General features: G+C 35.8%; 1 pseudogene; it reads right to left on the reverse strand.

Moving 5' to 3' along the window:
- Window positions 1–15918: 15918 nt before the first annotated feature.
- Window positions 15919–19019, reverse strand: LOC113071191 (elongation of very long chain fatty acids protein 7-like; annotated as a pseudogene).
- Window positions 19020–19553: the final 534 nt, after the last annotated feature.

Genomic DNA, 19553 nt, shown 5'->3' on the forward strand with positions numbered 1-19553 from the left:
CTGACTCAAGGAAACCAGGTTGAAGTCAGACTTGGGTTCAATCCTGCTTCACCTCTCTCACCCCAACATAAAGTGATAGTTCACACAAAAATTGAATATTTGCTGAAAATGTATTCACCCTCATACCATCCAAGATATAAGCGTTTGTTTCTTTTTAGTATTAACATTTTAGAATTGTTTAGTATTACATCACTTGCTCACTGATGGATCCTCTGCAGTGAATGGGTGCCGTCCGAATGAGAGTCTGATCAGCTGATAAAAACTTCACAAAGTAATCAACAACTCCAGTCCACTGATTAATTTCGTCTTCACTGGAGAAAGCAATTGTATGTTAGCTGAAAGAAACAGATTGAAATCAAAAACCTTAGTGATGAATTCGTTTACAAAAACATGCAGCCTTTTGCATCACAAAATGTTAATTGATGGACTGTTGATTACATCTGGTTTACTGTGATGTTTTTATCAACTGTTTGGACTCTCATTCTGATGGCACTCATTCACTGCAGAGGATCCAATGGTGAGTAAGTAAAGTTACCTTTAGTACAAATGGCATTTCACTTCTGTTTACACTGTTTGTATAGCATTTACCACTGTTTGAATTTAGTGTAAACAAGATGCACTTTTTGATATTTAAGCTTGGTGCAAAGAGTAACACTATTTACAATCTGTGCAAACAGCATCTACCAGCTGTTCATGATGATACTGATTTAAGAACATTTCTTGTTTACTTTGGTTCAGTTGGGTCACCGATTATTTAGTTCAGTAAAAGTAGTGGAGATTTTCTGATCTGAAGCATTTACATTTTACATACATGCGATAAAATGTGCTTGCTAAAATGTTGACACAAATAGATTTTGACTACTGTATAGCCTACAAACAGAATCATCAATGTGCAGTTAAAACAATGTTCTGAAAAAAAAAAGGCAAGAGAAAATTAGCTCCAACACATCTAGATCAGACAAAAGCAGATTTGAACTTTCTGTACGAGGTTCTTTGACCCATGTTAATTGCATTTTTGAAAGTTAAAATTTCTGTTTTAAGTCAAAATTGGCTTTTAGTCCTGCTAAAAAATGTATAACATTGACAAAGTAAATATATAACATTCAAAATGCAGTCTTTCTTTCTGTTAAATGGAACAAAAACAATAATCGGCAATAATGAGAATATGGATGATAAAAGCCCAGTATTTACCTGCTTGTATCTGCAGAGGTGATGGCAATGAGTGGAGGTGCTCTCAAGGGGAGGCTGGTGGGTCGAGGCTGGGCCGTCTCGGTCTCTGGTTTCCTCTCACAATAGTACTGCTCAGCCTGCCTGAAGGCCAAAGGGGGCAGCTGGATGGTTCGGCAGGAGAGTCTGCGGACCGCAAAGGGCTCCATGCAGAAGAGTGGACATGAATCTGGTGAATCTGGGGAACAATCCGAGACCTGAGAAGGAAACAAGTTTCATTAATCATTATTTTCCTTAACGTTTTACATATTTTATTAAACCTTCACTAAAAATAGTCCACTCATTTAAGTAGCAATATATGAACTGTTAAAGTATGAAAATGAATCAGTCCTCAGATGAACCTTCAGACTCATTCGCAAAGAATTCAAGTACAGATTCTATTCAACAATTTAGAACGATGAGTAATTTGTTTTCTGACACGTTTCAAGTGTGATTTTCAGCCTTATACTAAAATGATTAACCTTAGAACATTTTTGAATTTGTAAACAGCAACAAAATTATAAATATTGTGTGTTTTGAATTATCTACTTGGGGGGGGGGGTAATGGTTTAAGCAGCACACCCGTTTTAGAATGTTAAATAATAAACAAATAAACTTAAACTTGAGTGCCAAATCAGCATACTATAGGGATTTCTAAAGGATCATGAGAAAAATATCCATCCATCCATCATTTCCATTTGTTGCAATCCTCGGCCCTCTATTCTTTTGACAATGTGGTTCTGAAGACCTATCAGAGAACCCTCATTCCCTCTGATTACAACAAGGCGATATCGATTTGATACAGAGAGACCAGCTCTATCCAAACAGCCTCAGGACAGAGTAGAAAACACAAATCACCATTGATTCACACAGAAAGGCTCCCCACTTATTTTCCTTCAGGCACCAAACGCAGAATGCACTGAAAAACAGTTAAATTATCCTGAAAGATATTATTTCATAAGTCTTAGTAAAAAAACAAAAAACAATTCAGATTTCTGACTGAAGGCAGAATCAGTACCTGTGCTCAAAGACAGGTCTACAAGGCATTTACTTCTTTTGTGACCTTTTCCTTGTTTTTGGTTGTACAGAAAAACATCCCAAGAGGATGCATTTAAACGTATCACCTCATATATTATTAACCCTCTGAGGTCTAATAGGGTTTTGGGGGCCTGGGGAAGTTTTGACATGCCCTTACTTTTGTGGGTTTTTTTCCATTTGCTTATAATCAAATACATGGCTGAAAACATTGCATTCAGTAAAAACTGGGCTACAATAATATGTAAACAGCATGTATGTACATGATTGTGTTTTTGAGAAAATAACATTTTATGTGTAGTTAAGAGAAAAACTACAATTTTGAAGTCACTGAAATAAGGTCATAAAACACATACAGAACATTTGTTCACAAGACTGACAAACCTCGAGATTGTAGCCTAGATGTTTTACTTCAAAATGATGTTAAAATCATCTTGTTTACTCGCTCACAGAAAAACAATAGATTGATTTAAATTTATGAAGACACTTTTTGTTTCTAAAGGGCATATGCGAGTAGGCGTGATTGACCTTGAATATTAGTGTGGTCTACACCTGAGGAGACAAAGGCCTGCATAATGAGCTGCTGATGAGCCTTTCAGTCAATTACTTAATTGCGTTCACTCAGATAATGCTAGAAGCCAAAACAAGGTATCCCATGTGAACGGAAGAGTTTAAAATAGTTCTGGGCTATTAATTTACCTCTTCACAGAAAACAATGTCTAACTTGTTCCCAAGTTGTTTCTGTGGCATTGCATTAGCTGTGCAAAAGGTTGTGGGTTCAATCCCCAGGGAGCACTGGTTAAAAAAAAATGTATAGCCTGAATGCACTGTAATTTGCATTGGATGAAAGTTTCTGCTAAATGTATGTATATATGTCTCAATCCTATTGTAGGTGATTTATTAGGGGACAAAAGTGTGGAATGCAAAGGGACATTTCATCTGGAAACTCAAGTTTCATGGTTGAAATATTAATTAAATATGAAATATTAAAAAAATTATCAGAGTAGCGATAGGTGGAGTTTGAATACAGCAATGTTTGTAAAGTATGTTTATTATATTTTAAATTAAACATACATATACACATGCATTATATTAAATTGCATCTCTTTAACAGACTTTTTTAGTTTTGATAAATCAGATATTAACTAAACAACAATTTTTCTATCTAAATTAGCGCTGCCCAACTGTGAAATAAGAGTTTTAAACAGATTAAGATTGATTAATCTGGTGAGAGCAGATTGATTAAAGGTGAGAGCAGTAAACAACATCTCACCTCTCTACACTTATGGCTGTAGTCACATCCCGTGAAAAACACATCAACTGCAAGGAAACACGCTGACTTTCGGGGGAACACCCCAATCTTATTGCCGAATAAAATATGCAAACCATCAGCAGACTCATAAATAAATAAGTGAGTAAATACAGAAATTTTTGATCCAATTACCAGTGTCAATTACCAGAGGCGTCACATATATAAACATTTTAATTCTCATCACTAATGCTTTGTAGAGCTCCACTGTGTTTGAAATATTGGTAAATGTGATTTCAGAGAGGAATGATTAAAGGTGTCACATGGGCAAAGACCGGCACCCAAATGAGGTACTCTCTCAAGTGAGACCCGATGATATTTAACTAGCAGGCTTCAAAGCAGATTTTTTTCTTTTACTGTGGACTGATATCTAAATTTTCAGAAATGCTCTGGGATTCACTCATCAGTCATCTTAAAGCGTCCATACGACATTTAGGGAAGGTAAACAGCTTGGATGGTTTAATATGTCATTCAAACACTAAAGAACAATGCACTGCTCATTTAATGAAATGTATTAATTATGATAAAGATGAAGAATCAAGAATGAAGGGTGATGTGAAAATTAAAAAAGACAAAATGAGCTGTAACTCAAACACAAAGACCATTCTGACATTATAAAGTCATTCAAACAAAAACACTTTAGACATCATAGACACATCATAAAGCACCATAAATGAATCATAGTTATATGAAGTTCTTTTTGGCGGGCCAATGGAGCCTCGGCATTGCCCCGGGCTTTTGTGATGTGAGCAGTAACAAAGGTTACACAGGTGATGATAAAAGTGATGAGAGTCTATTATCATGTCGCCTAGAGCTGAATGACAGCAGGTCAGTGATGAATCTTAATTCATTAATCTTCTTATAAAAGACTACACTTCATCTGCCTCCTCCTGACTAGTTCTGTAAGGATATTTTTGAGAGAAATATTTCAGTTTAATAACTAAAGGCCTCCCAGAATATAAATAAACAACACTGGATGTTTATTACATTTTTTTAGATACATTGGCTGTTTACTTGTTTTATATTAGATACTTTTGGGTGAAAAAATGAATAAGAAAATACTTATTTTGAATAAATGAATGATAATGCTATACTAGTAGCACTATAGCTGTTCCCTGGAGGCCTTTTTTTACCCCACATTATATTAAAATTAATATATATATATATATATATATATATACACCCCATCCTCTTTTATACAAATGATATTCTATATTAAAACTTCCATTGTCATTCACTAGCAGCGATTAAAATGTTTGGGGTCTGTTAGTTTCATGCTCACCAAGGCTGCATTTATTCGATCAACAGTAAAAAAAAAAAAAAAAAAAAAAGATGATATTTTGTAGTATTGCTACAATTTAAAAAAAGTTAAATATACGTTAAAATGTCATTAATTCCTATGAATGCAAAGCTGACTTTTCAGTAGTCATTACTCCAGTCTTCAGTGTCACATGATCCTTCAGAAATCATTTTGATATGCTGATTCAGTGTTCAAAACACCTTTCTTATTATTATTAATGTTGTGCTGCTTATTATTTGTGTATACCACAATAAAGCTTTTTACAGGATACATTGATGGATGTAAATAGAAATCCTTTGTAACATTATAAATGTCTATATGGTCACTTTAATCAATTTAATGCATCCTTACTACATAAAGTATCAATTTATAAATAAACAAACACATAAATACATACATATCTTACTGACCCCAACCTTTTAACAAGTAGTACACACATGCAGCAACTGCACATTTAAGTGCTACACATGGACACAAAGTTGGTAGAGGAGCTCAGCAACACTACAGTTTGTAAGTACTGGTAACTAACCCACTTAGAGTAACTGTGGCGATATAATGCTTTTTTTTTTTATAACAGCAATCACAAACCCATCTGTAGGCAAGGTTTCAAGTGACTATGTACTTTATCACAAAAGAAAGCATCAACATTTTCCCCTTCATTTATAAAGTGAAAACATTTCATGAAACATCATTTGAGCCTACACCATCTGTTTTGAGATTTAACCAAAGCTAGCTCCTCTGTCTGCTGGTGCCCATTGATGATTAATAAACCTCTTAACCTACTCCAGTAATTACTCAATGCTTGTAAAATGTCCAGTGCGATCAATAAAAGTTGCACATATTGAGATTAATTGTCAGTGTATACTGTATGTGTGGCATGAATGATTTTAGTGCACTCACGTTCTCCAATTGACTTTCTCCACTGCAGGCATTCTCTTGCATTGTTTGTCCCCCAGATAAAAGTTGAGGTTTCAGCCTCAGAATGTAGGGTGTCCTAGAACATATCAAATAAAAGGAGCTTTGTCATCATACAAATCATGATACTTGCAAAATAAGGTGAGAACGGACTCCTCAAGACCACGTCCACATTTTGGCTCAAAATCCCATTTAGACTACTATCAGCTTACAAAAACATCTTGTGTAATTCTGACATCAGAAACTGCATGTCTTTTCATCAGTGAGTCTGTGGTCCTTAGGGGCAAGCTGATAATCTAAGAACCAACAGTTCAAGTGCCAGTTTTGCAAGAAAAAAGAATTAAAAGCATTGAGTGCAGTGTGCCACAAATATGCTTGCACACACTGAGCTATGTCACATTTCTCATTAGGAATGTATGCATTGTATGCATTTGATTTGGCATTTAAAATTATTGTTCTTTTCTTAAATTAGAGCATCATAAATTATTCCTAAGGCAGAACAAGCTATGTCCTATTTGAAGTTGGCCAGTTCTACAAAGTCACTTGTTTTACAAAGTCACTTTCAACAAGGCAGGAAAAAACTGAATCTTTGACAGATGCTTGCTGCTTTGAATAATAAGTTAGCATTTCATGAATTTCTTCTAGGCATCCTCGGTTTTAAAATAAGCATGTACATCTATCATTTTAAAATAGTAAATTCAGATTCCTAACTGTGAAGTATTCTAGAACCTAAAACATGCTATAATATTTCCAAAGGTGGGTGATTATTCATGCCAATGCATTATTACTTGGGTAGGCAAGTCTTTTGTTGCAGGCGTAATTCTGCTGATTTGTAGAAAAACTTCTATAATTCACAAGGTGAAATCGTTCTTTTCTTTCTCTGGATTCCTCCTCGTTTTATTCTGAAAACATAATCAATTCAGAACAGCACAAAACTGAATATTGCCAAAAGCAATAGGGTGCAGGGAGTCTTGTGATGGACTGGCTGTGCATCCAGGGAGCTTCCATGCTTGTGGCTCAAGATGCTGGGTTAGGCTCCAGCTCCCCACAACCCTAATAAGGACACAAATTGGATGGATAGATGACTACTTTTAAAATATTTTAAAATACAGTTTATAACGTTGAAGGCATTTTTTTCAGCTTTTTGGGGAACCCAAAATTATTCTTTGTTTTAAGTTCAAACTGAAATTGAATTCAACAGACTTAGCCCAAATATACAGAATATGATGAGCTAAATTGGGAAATGAAAACATATTGCACACTAAAACTAAATTTGAAAAGAATGCTATAAACAATCTTTTCTTACAGAGTATTTCTTATTCATAATGTAAATAGCTTTGCAACATGAAATGTCTAAGGAATGATTTCCCCCCAAATAGCCTTATAATCTGAAGTCTCTATCACCATCTAGTGGCTATATTGTAGAAGAATAAATTCACATTGACATGCTGAATCTGCAGCAAAAAATGAATGTAAACCCTTTGTATGATTTAAAATAAGTACATTATATACAATGTAACATTAAGTATTATTCAGATCTTGTACTAAATGTGAAAGTTTTCTGACCACTCTTCACTACTACAGCTCCCTTGACATTGTACTATTTACAGTCTCAGTGCTGAAAATGTATACTCGCTCTCAGACAATCATTTCCCCAGGCAAATATTTGTGTGTACCAAAGAATAAAATAGGCATATGTCAATTATTGTTTACAGAATATTTTCCATGGGAAGCACAACACAACCTTTTCCACTTACTTTTGATCAAACACAACCCACGGCATCCTCTATAAAATAAATGTAAATAAATCTTTAATTCATGCACATGGCATGTTGATATTTTTTATCAAAAGTTATTTTCCTCTTGTTCTCTGCAAGGAAAAATTATATTTGCATGCTTGGGAAATGTTTACCCTGCAAAGGCAAAAGCTTTGTTATTTCATACTGTATATGCGATTGCAAATCTAACAAAAAAAGATAACAATCAAAATTTAGCACACTGCAGCTCACATAAACCCATATTTTAAGTCATATATATCAACTTTTGTATATCAGCATTGCCATTATTGCATCTTTAAATGTTACTCCCTTGCCATCTGTGTTTCTGCTGAGGTTACTGAACTTTTAAATAGTCATAAGAGACTTTGGGAAAAATGGCTGCACTGTTTTCCTTTTGATGTTGTTCCAGGAATGGCTTTTCAACCTTTGAGCACAGGATGTTAGATGAGGCATTTTAAATCACAATCTTAAAATGTAAAATGTGCAAAGGCTTTTTATTCCATATATCCTGTGGGGGGAGAGGAAAAGAGCAATTTTTTACCTGTAAGATCAAGAAGCTGTCATTTTAATGTGCTCACAACAGAACAATACAGCCTTGATATATGCTAATAGCAATAAAAAAAAAAGGTTCAGTGATAGATCCTCTGGTAATGAATGAAATGTAAATACAAGCAGCATCTTGTTAGAGACAGTTAATGTGATGAAGACAACCTTTTAACATTAAAAATTGCAAGATTTTTATCCTTGTCATTATGAGTTATACTGACACCTAGCTGTGTGGATGCTGCATCACAAAAACATGCTTACATACCTATGCCATTTTAAAAATGCAAAATCTTCACTCAGCCATCAATTTATTAAGCAAGTTAAATGTCTTAATAAAAAGAGGGATAAAATAAATGTATAGGGGAGACACTGCAGTGCGGTTTTTTAACATAAAGAACAACCTAGACTTGGCTAGATTGTCTGGCCTGTCATAGTTCATTTGTTCTTGCCACCGCCTGAGGGTCCCTTACTAGTTTCCTCTCATGTTCCTTAAGCTGATTTAATGAATAAGGATTGGACAGGTAGATTCTTGTGTGGGCATATGCCCCCAAATAACATTCATATGATGAAAAAAGCAAACTGTCAACTTTGGCACACTGTGATGAGATCCGATTGACCTTTAAAGCATGAATTTATGCAATTCATTGGGTTAGCATGAAACAGCAGCATGAACATGTGCCTGTCTCGGGTGCCTGAATGATTCATTCTCAGACATGCATCCATATTTTCCAACCATTTTTAATGGGTTTGAAATAAAATATTCTACCTTAACTGTATTTAATGAGGGTTCAGACTATTCACTGTGGAAACTGATGGCAAAGGCGCAGGAAAAAACGTCTGTTACCAAGAGCAATCAAAACGCAGCCAACTTCACCCATCCCTAACATTTCAGTGAACTACAGAGAGCAATTTGCATGGGACAAGTTTACACAAAGGTTTAAATGTTCAAAGCAACAAAAGGGCATCGGACAGCCAACGATAGGTGGATGTTTAAATTACGTTTCCAGGAAACTCAGTGCACGAAAGCTTTTGAATCATAACATTCACAGTTCGTGAGGGAGACGTGTTAGTGAACAGCAGGGGTCTGTACCCCTTACAAGTTTTAAGGCTGGTCATTACTAGTAATAATTACCTAGCATAGCTATAAATACAAAGATATTGTGAATTAAAATGTCATAACGAACCAATTAGGAGCGCATGTTTTAGAGGGGAATGGTGGTGTCATCAATGACATCATTAGCTGGCCTTTTTGACATCATACAGTATTGTTCAAAATAATAGCAGTACAATGTGACTAACCAGAATAATCAAGGTTTTTAGTATATTTTTTATTGCTACGTGGCAAACAAGTTACCAGTAGGTTCAGTAGATTGTCAGAAAACAAACAAGACCCAGCATTCATCATATGCACGCTCTTAAGGCTGTGCAATTGGGCAATTAGTTGAAAGGGGTGTGTTCAAAAAAATAGCAGTGTCTACCTTTGACTGTACAAACTCAAAACTATTTTGTACAAACATTTTTTTTTTCTGGGATTTAGCAATCCTGTGAATCACTAAACTAATATTTAGTTGTATGACCACAGTTTTTTAAAACTGCTTGACATCTGTGTGGCATGGAGTCAACCAACTTGTGGCACCTCTCAGCTGTTATTCCACTCCATGATTCTTTAACAACATTCCACAATTCATTCACATTTCTTGGTTTTGCTTCAGAAACAGCATTTTTGATATCACCCCACAAGTTCTCAATTGGATTAAGGTCTGGAGATTGGGCTGGCCACTCCATAACATTAATTTTGTTGGTTTGGAACCAAGACTTTGCCCGTTTACTAGTGTGTTTTGGGTCATTGTGTTGTTGAAACAACCATTTCAAGGGCATGTCCTCTTCAGTATAGGGCAACATAACCTCTTCAAGTATTTTAACATATGCAAACTGATCCATGATCCCTGGTATGCGATAAATAGGCCCAACACCATAGTAGGAGAAACATGCCCATATCATGATGCTTGCACCTCCATGCTTCACGGTCTTCACTGTTTACTGTGGCTTGAATTCAGAGTTTGGGGGTCGTCTCACAAACTGCCTGTGGCCCTTGGACCCAAAAAGAACAATTTTACTCTCATCAGTCCACAAAATGTTCCTCCATTTCTCTTTAGGCCAGTTGATGTGTTCTTTGGCAAATTGTAACCTCTTCTGCACATGCCTTTTTTTTAACAGAGGGACTTTGCGGGGGATTCTTGAAAATAGATTAGCTTCACACAGACGTCTTCTAACTGTCACAGTACTTACAGGTAACTCCAGACTGTCTTTGATCATCCTGGAGGTGATCATTGGCTGAGCCTTTGCCATTCTGGTTATTCTTCTATCCATTTTGATGGTTGTCTTCCGTTTTCTTCCACGTCTCTCTGGTTTTGCTCTCCATTTTAAGGCATTGGAGATCATTTTAGCTGAACAGCCTATCATTTTTTGCAACTCTTTATAGGTTTTCCCCTCTCTAATCAACTTTTTAATCAAAGTACGCTGTTCTTCTGAACAATGTCTTGAACGACCCATTTTCCTCAGCTTTCAAATGCATGTTCAACAAGTGTTGGCTTCATCCTTAAATAGGGGCCACCTGATTCACACCTGTTTCTTCACAAAATTGATGACCTCAGTGATTGAATGCCACACTGCTATTTTTTTGAACACACCCCTTTCAACTAATTCAACTAATTGCCCAATTGCACAGCCTTAAGAGCGTGCATATCATGAATGCTGGGTCTCATTTGTTTTCTGAGAATCTACTGAACCTACTGGTAACTTGTTTGCCACGTAGCAATAAAAAAATATACGAAAAACCTTGATTATTCTGGTTAGTCACATTGTACTGCTATTATTTTGAACAATACTGTATATCATCACACACCCTTTGAAACGTTTCTTGTTTCCGAATCAACATTTCCACACATCGTAAAAGCACACACTGGATTGTTACACTTCTCGTTATTAAAAAAATACTGGATCATAAAATTAAATTCTTGTTTTGACATCTTGCTTGATGTTCAAGTACACTCTGTGACTTTCTCTCTCTCTCTCTCTCTCTCTCTCTCTCTCTCTCTCTCTCTCTCTCTCTCTCTCTCTATATATATATATATATATATATATATATATATATATATATATATAAACTGGCTGTTAGATGTAAATATGGCCATAAACGGGTATGAAATTGGTGGTAAACTAGTGGGACTTTCCCAGATCTGGGAATCTTTTCTTGCAAATGTGTGTTCATTTATCAAGCTCAGGTTGCTTTGTATATGATTTCTATGTTGTAACAGAATGTATAACATATTATGATGTGCATTAAACATACTTTTTTTTTTACAACTGGGTAATCTAATCTAATTTACTAATTTATAAAAATTTTAAATGTATATTTTATTAGTTGTAGTAGTATATTTGTAATATATATGATTATCTGTAATTTTTACAATATTCTGTTAATCTTTTTTGACTGGCATAACATGGATGTGGAGGAGATTTAGTATTTTCGTTTGTAAAATATAAAATGCTAAAATACTGAGAGAGAAAAAAAAGTTGTTCAATGATAAATGGAAAAAACTGCATCTCTCCATACTCAAAAATACTAGGTTCTTAGTTTGCAAAAATCATGACCTCACATGACATGAAGTCAGAATCACTCTCACACAGTCATGGGCTTTGCTTTTACACATGACTTCATTTGGTAGGGGAAACAGTGACATGTGGAAGGAAAGCACAAGAGTGGATACAGTCTCATCAGTTGCACACGAGCCCCAGTAAAGAAGCACATGTGGACCATAAAGCCTCACTCTTTACTATGATTATGATACAATAACACATTCCGATTTACTATGAGTGCAGGCTGCTTTGGGGTGCTCTATTTATAGATTAAAGGATGCAAGAAACACCAAACGTCTCTTTAAAAAAAAAAACCTTTGCATGCAGTGCAACGATGAGTTAGCTGAACAGGTCAGGTGCCCAAAAGTCACCTTGCACCTACCTCTCTTTTTCCATAATGCCATAAAGCTCAAAAAGAGATATGCTAGCGGACAGTTCTAGACCAGATGGACGGTGACAGTGAGAAAAGCATGAGAAGACAGTTTTGTAGGGTACAGACACATTCTCTCTACACCTTTGGGAGGTACATACACAAGAAAAAGGGAGTGAATAAAGTATGAATGGAAACTTACTCTTCTCCTCGGAGAAAGAGAAAAGGAACGGAGAGATGCAGTCCTCCAGAGTCACTGCGATACAGTCCAGCTGAAACAGAACAGAATGTTTAAGTCCCCTTTGCTTCCTGTGACACTGTGCCTTGTGCTGTGATGCTCTTTGGTTTATGGACTGAAGAATATCCCAGAGTTCCCAGCCTCTCAGCCAATCAGAGCGCTCAGCTCTGTTTCCCCCTCCCCTCCCTAAAGTTCCTCCAGCAGTAGCCGGCAGAGACTGGAGAGATGTTTTAAAAAGCAGGAGCCACTGCAGCATCAGAGTGGGATGCATATACGTCTCAAATTGTCAGGCACGAGAGCCACAAGAGTGTTTGTGTCCCCTTGGGAATACTGCAATCGGCTGAGAGTTTCCTTTTAGAAATGAATCATCAAAATTGGACGTCAGACATCAGTTGTGCTACTCACACTGTTTACCTCTGTGGTCCCATTGGAGGCCGCAGTCCTCATTCCACACGCACTCTGACTGTTCTCTGCCTCGCTGTTAGTGATCAGAAGAAAATGGGACTAGTTGTCACACTTCATGCTCCTGAAAAATGTCCATTTTTATATAAGGATACACTTTAAAGTCAAAGCCACAAACATTCCATTGGACATTTTCAGCGTGGGGAAAAGATGTTGTTAACTGTTAAAAAAAAAAAAAAAAAAAAACTACATTACCCATGATGCTGCAAAAAACTCTCCACCAATCAGGGGATTGAAGGAGATAAATAAACAAATGCTTACATTCCAAAAATGTTGATTGCGTTTCCAAAGACAATCAACCTCTTGGAATCAATATTTAGCTGCCATACGCAATTTCTTTCCCGCATTAAAATATAGTCTTGTCCTTTATTTTCTTCAAATACATTTTTGCTTCTGTTTATGCATTTGCTTCAAATTTTGTAACTTTGTGATTTACCTCATAGTTAACTGATGTGGTCTATTTTTTATAACTGTTTAACGAAGACATTTTAAAGATCTCCATGGGAAAAATATTCCTGGAACCGAGGCCACTGAAATAGTGGTCAGACCATGGACAAATGGAAATATCTGACCAGTAAATGTCACAATCCATCAATCAGAAACAAATATTACAAAGCGCCGTGTAATAAAACACAATAAATATTTGATAAATAAATAAATAATCACACACATATAGCTTCATAGTCTAGTTATCTCATCCCAGAAGTTTATATTCTCAGGGTCTAGCCACCTTCAAGCGGGCAGGGGAAGCAAACAAACCATATTTTGTAATAAATTACTCTTGGATATCTAGCTACAGTGCACTTTAAATAAACGCATTTCTAACATTTTTGTGAGGCACTGTCTGGAGCTCCTATGTGATATGTTTGTTATTGTTTACAGAACATTTGATGAGAAATTGAGTTTTCGGAGTATTACATTTACAGACACTGCAAACATCAACAGGATTTATAAATATTTTGAACAGAGCACAGAGCATCTTTTTGAGCCATGTCTGTCATGATTTCGCATCTGCTCGAAATGTTTAGACGCACAGAGTCCAAACACAAACCTAGTAGACAAGCCCAGATGTATGATGCTGATGTCATTCAAATGTTGAACCTTTTTAAAAAATTAAGAAAGAAAAATAACACGATACAAATGATCTATGGAAAACATTCTCATTTTAAATCAAGTGCAATTTCATTTGAACGATACTAACAACTCTTTGAGTGTTGGATCACCATCAGTAAACAATTTACCAAATCTGTTATATAACATAATTCTTCAGTCAACAACATTTTGGCGACTATAAAACTTGGTTTGTCTTTGTTTAATTGCACATCCATATCATTCAGTCCACATGATGATGTCCAAACATATTCAAAGATATTACAGTCTAGTCTATACAGTGGCATTAAAGGGGATTTTTTTTTAAATGCAGTTGATTTTTTGCAAATAAGTCATTTTTCTTTTTAAATTGATGAAGGTGGCCGTGCAGCATCATGTATCATGTTCATTAGTGCATTTGATTTTCCCTGCAGTAATTAACAGTAAGTGTTATTTAATTTTTTGGTGACTTTGAGAGGGGTTTCACTTTGCAAATTAATCTAATTAAAAGATCGCACTTCAAAAAGACAAAGTACAAGGTGTAGAGGGGAAAGGCTGGGGTCTACCAAACAAATGTAAGCATTTTTCACATCAGAGCAGTCCAGATTTCTTCTGACCTGCTAGTTCACACATTCTGACATTCATGGCCTACTTCTAACTGCTAGACCAAAATTAACCATGAAGCACCAGTAAAAAATGCTTTAAGGAGAATTCTGTTATCATGTAACTAAGTCACTCATACGCGTTTGTTCTACTACAAAAACCCCTCCAAAAATATCACTTGCCATGCTTACATTTACCATTGCACAAGGAAGCAGGTTTATTTTGAATGCACGAGCATATGAAAATATGATAAAATATAGAAATATATTTTGATTCTAAATCAAGACATTATGTATATAATTCAAATGAAAATTCTTTCATTTATTTTACTCACCCTCATGTTGTTCCAAACCTGTATGAGTTGCTTTCTTATGTTGAACATAAAAGAAGATATTTTGAAGATTGCTGGTACCATGGAAGTCAATGGGAATCACCAACAGTTTGATTACCAGCAATCTTTAAAATATCTTCTTAAAATCTGTGATTTTGACCCATACAATATATTTTTGGCTATTGCTACAAATAAAGCCCAGTGACTGGAGACTGATTTTGTTGTCCAGGATCACATTTGTTTCTCTTGTTAACAGTGCTTGATCTGTGCATTTTTCTCTTCTGTTTCAGACTTTTTCACTGGAGAAAGCGATATTATGGACAAAGTACTTTAAATTTGACTTATTATTTTAGCTGGAAGCAAAGGTTTGAAGTTAAAAACGTCTTCGTGATGGATTTGTTTTTTACTAACACAGCTTTTCGCTTCACAAGACGTTTAACGATGGACTGGAGTCAGGTTGATTACTTGTGGATTATTGTGATGTTTTTAATCAGCTGTTTGGACTCTCATTCTGACGGCACCCCTTCACTGCATCTTGGATGGCCTGAGGGTAAGTAAAATGTTCAGCATATTTTCATTTTCTGGTGAACTATTCCTTTAAAAGGTCTCCAAAATAAGTTTTATATCAATTGAAATAAGCCAAGAACTTTTTAATTGCACACCAAACCAAATTAATTTAGGTTTATTGTGAGTTTATTTAAAAATTATACAAAATGTTTACCAGACCCTTTTACTCCTTTTCTGTTACTACATTTTACTCCACATGGGGGAGCTGTGTTCTTATGGTAAGAACACCGATAACGAAAAAAAAATTATCTAAGTGGATATTTAAAATCTTGCATCTACATTTAAAGCTTAACCCTAAATGGAGACATACAAAAGACTACTATTGTTTTTTTTCAAAAAGGAAATCAAATGCAATAGATTAACCCATACCCCATCTGAACATTTTTCTTCCCCTGCATGTGTACAGGTTTTGAGAGATTTAGCTCACTTCTGGGGACAGACTCCCCAAAGTATAGCCAGCCCATAAGAAAGTGCAGTTTAAAAATTTAATAAAAACAAGCAACAAATGAATACAGCATTTATTTTTTTCATAAATATTTAAAAGTTAATTAACATAATACATTTCCTTCTACAAAAATTCCAAGCTCCTGTCCTAGAAAAAAACATCCCAAGACATTCATGATGGCAAACATATATAAAATAAAAAAGGTAACCGAATTACTGTCCTTCTTCACCAATAGTGCAAGATGAGATCAATGCATCGGTTCCTTCAAGGACAGTTGCAGTACTGCTACCATTCACGCGACGTCACATGTGGAGGGTGAAAGACGGACATAGATATGCATTACAGAGATAGCACCTAGTGTACACTGTAAAAAAATGTCCCCACAGTTCAAAAGAGGAGAAAAAGTTGCCAACACTTTTCATCTTATTTACTGATATAGCCAAAAACAGGGACATAAATATATAAATACACACAAAAAAAAACGGTGTCTAAAATGGCAATAAAAATGATGTGGCTAACATGAGTGAGGAGCTGGGAGGCTTCTGACTCATTCACATCTCAATAAATGGGAAAGGGAAAAACATCAGTATGCAGAAAACAATGAGGAAAAGGAGTAGAAACAGGAGTAGAAACAGCCCTCAGGGCAATGACCCAGAGTTCAACTCAAATGCCCAGGTTTAGAAGGCAAGATCCAGCCCAGACTGTAACACACAGTCTGTAGAGTAACTTTTTCCCGGGGCATCAAGATAAATGTTATGGTGAACATATAAAAAGTCTTATAAAAATGAAGCCAAAAGGCAGTTTTAGGTAGATTGTCACTACTGATTGGTTAGTCACACTGCACCAGTTAATCTCTCTTGTGGTGTATGTCATTGTTGTTCTGCTGCATGGTTGTGTTTTGCAGGACTTTAGGAAGCCTTTTGCCTTTTGTGTATGCATGGTACCAGAAGTTGAGGAAGAGGAAGATGAAGATGATGCCATACAGAGCAATGATGTAGATGAATATAGGGTACTGGTAAGGACAGTCTTTCATGAAGAAGTACTGGCTAATATGACAGGTTATGATGACAAACTGGATCTGAGAAAAAGAGAGCACAAGTAAAAATATAAGCGTCAAATGCAACTCAAAACACCTTTTTTTGTAGTATGAACAGCCAAAGACAATATGGGACACCATTTTTAAAACAACATCACATCTATATGTAATTTGAAATCCAGTTAAAATCAGATTTTCATTCTGATGCTTATAGTAACTGATGCAGATAGACTACATCACGTAGGATTTTAGAACTTACAAGTTGACAGTGAATGTCAGTCCAAAAAATGAATAATAAAAAAATTAATTGAAACAAATGAATAAAAATACAGAAATATATTTATTTATTTATATAAAACAATAAATAGATGAATAAATAAATGCACACCCAATTCTGATCATATCAAATGTCAAGAAACAGCAACAAAAGGAAATTTAAATGTTGAAATACATACAAGCTGGACTGAAGTCAAATGCTTTTTCCACCATAAAAACTTCTGGTAGGCAGGGCCCAGAGCTGACAGTCCATAATATGTGTACATGATGACATGAACGATGCAGTTAGAAGGGCGTGAAACGTCCCCAAACCACCCTGCAACATCAAACCAAAGAGATGTCTATAGCACTGTTTCTCAATTCCAGTCGTCGCGGCACCTGCTCTACACATTTTTGTTTGATTCTCTTCAGACGTTTATACTATCTGACCATAAGTGCTCTGCAAAGTGGACTTCATTTCTGCCATGATTCCAGTTCGAAAGGAACATACATTCCATTCAAAGGGTATTAAAGTGTGCGAGAACGTGAATTTAAATTGTATTTATTTACAGAGTTAGATTATTTCACACTTCTCTAGTAAGTTTCGTCTGTGTGTGAAAACGCTGCAGGCCATGACATAGTACAAATCCATGAATAAATGTTCAGAAGTGAAGAAAACCTTAACAGATTTCCCCTGCTAGTGAGTAGGGAGCAATGAACACTGTGTAGGGACCATGTTAATCAGAACACAGTTCATGCATGAAGCTCTCTTCTGTCAAGATGAAATCAGGTTGTATTAAATAAGAGATACATACAAATATGCAGAGTGGTGGATCACCAGGACTGGAAATGAAAACCACTGCTCTATACAAGTGCATATTTTAAGTGCACTCATACAATCGGTAGAAGCACAAATCTATACCTGGAGAAAACCGGACTCCAAAACCACCAAGTGAAAGGCATGATGGAATGATGGTAAACGTGTAGGAAGGTCACCTGATTATGCTTTTTTCCGTAGTACAAAGAAAATCTGTCCAGAAGAGGGAAAAAGACCCAGTGTTGACATCCGTTTTGTGAGATCTGATCACAAGGACCAGCGCTAAATACTGTATAGGTGTAAATGGGGTGTTAAACGGCTGTGATCCACTCACTTAAGAGATATGTTTGTAATTTGAAGTTGAAATTTTCTGTGGTAACTGACAACATGCCCATAAATGCTGTAAACAAAACTTAAGTTACATTGCACCTTAGGAATTAGACACTAAAATGTTCTCTTGCATCTTTCTGCCTAACCAGAGTTTTGTCTCTGACTCACAATACGCTATTTTCCTTCCAATCTGAAGAGAACAGTAATATTGCTGTCTGACTCTGTGTGTCAAATACATGACAAGCAACTAGTAGCTTACTGCCAAACAGTAGCAATTTAGATGTAATGAAATCAAGGGGTAATAAATATGAAACACTTTACTTACTGTGTCCAACATCTCAATGAACTTAGAGAAGTAATAGAGCCAGCAAGTCCATGCCATCTGGAACAGAGAAATGCAGTCTAAGCACAAATGCCCAACAACTATTAAATACAAAACATGTTATTTAAACTATAACAAACTTGAATGAATCACTATAATAATCCGATACAATGTATTACTCAGCAGTGAGTGTATTGCATGGTCTGAATTGTTTCTGTGTAAAATTTAAGTTGAATGAAATCAACCACATCCAAGCCAAACACCTAAACCTGGAGCCAGATTACAAGCTTTTCAAAAAAGCAGGTAAGGCGACATTTTCTTCTGCTCTCACCTCATGGCTTTTGGAGATTGAGAGAAGTCTACCAGATCACAGCCGAATGAATACCCTGTTCCCCAGCCTGACATCACAAACTGCAGAGAAGGAATATATACATCTGTCAGAAGCCTCACAGTATCAAGAACTACAAACCAATACATTTTAAGAAATTAATCTTTGGTCATAACGTTTAATATCTTAAAATAAAATAAATAGTGCATTAAGAAAAGGAATGGAAAACCCCCAGCTCATTATTTTAAAAAGCAGAAATCCATGTTTATATAAATTTTTGTTTTACACACATTAAATACATGCACCAACAAAATACAAGTGGTAGGAGGGATAATGGGCAAAAAAAGAAAAAGAAAAAAGGATTTTGAGTCAATTGCTTTTTCTTGAAACAGTTTGTGTTATTTACTCAAAAATTTTGCTAATAACCTAACAATATGTAAGAGTGGCATGTAAATGCCCTTGATGACTCTTGGTCTAAACGTTTTTTAGGAAACTACACCACATTATGCAAATCTGGGGAGCTTTTTTCCCCATACAGTAAAAAGGGACAGAGGAAAAGAGCAAACAACAAAGCTCTAAAGATTTCCACCTGTAATGCTTAATTTCAGTTTAATGGCTCAGACGTCTGTGGA

The sequence above is a fragment of the Carassius auratus genome, unplaced genomic scaffold (assembly GCF_003368295.1).
Source record: "Carassius auratus strain Wakin unplaced genomic scaffold, ASM336829v1 scaf_tig00006476, whole genome shotgun sequence".
Taxonomy (NCBI): Eukaryota; Metazoa; Chordata; class Actinopteri; order Cypriniformes; family Cyprinidae; genus Carassius; species Carassius auratus.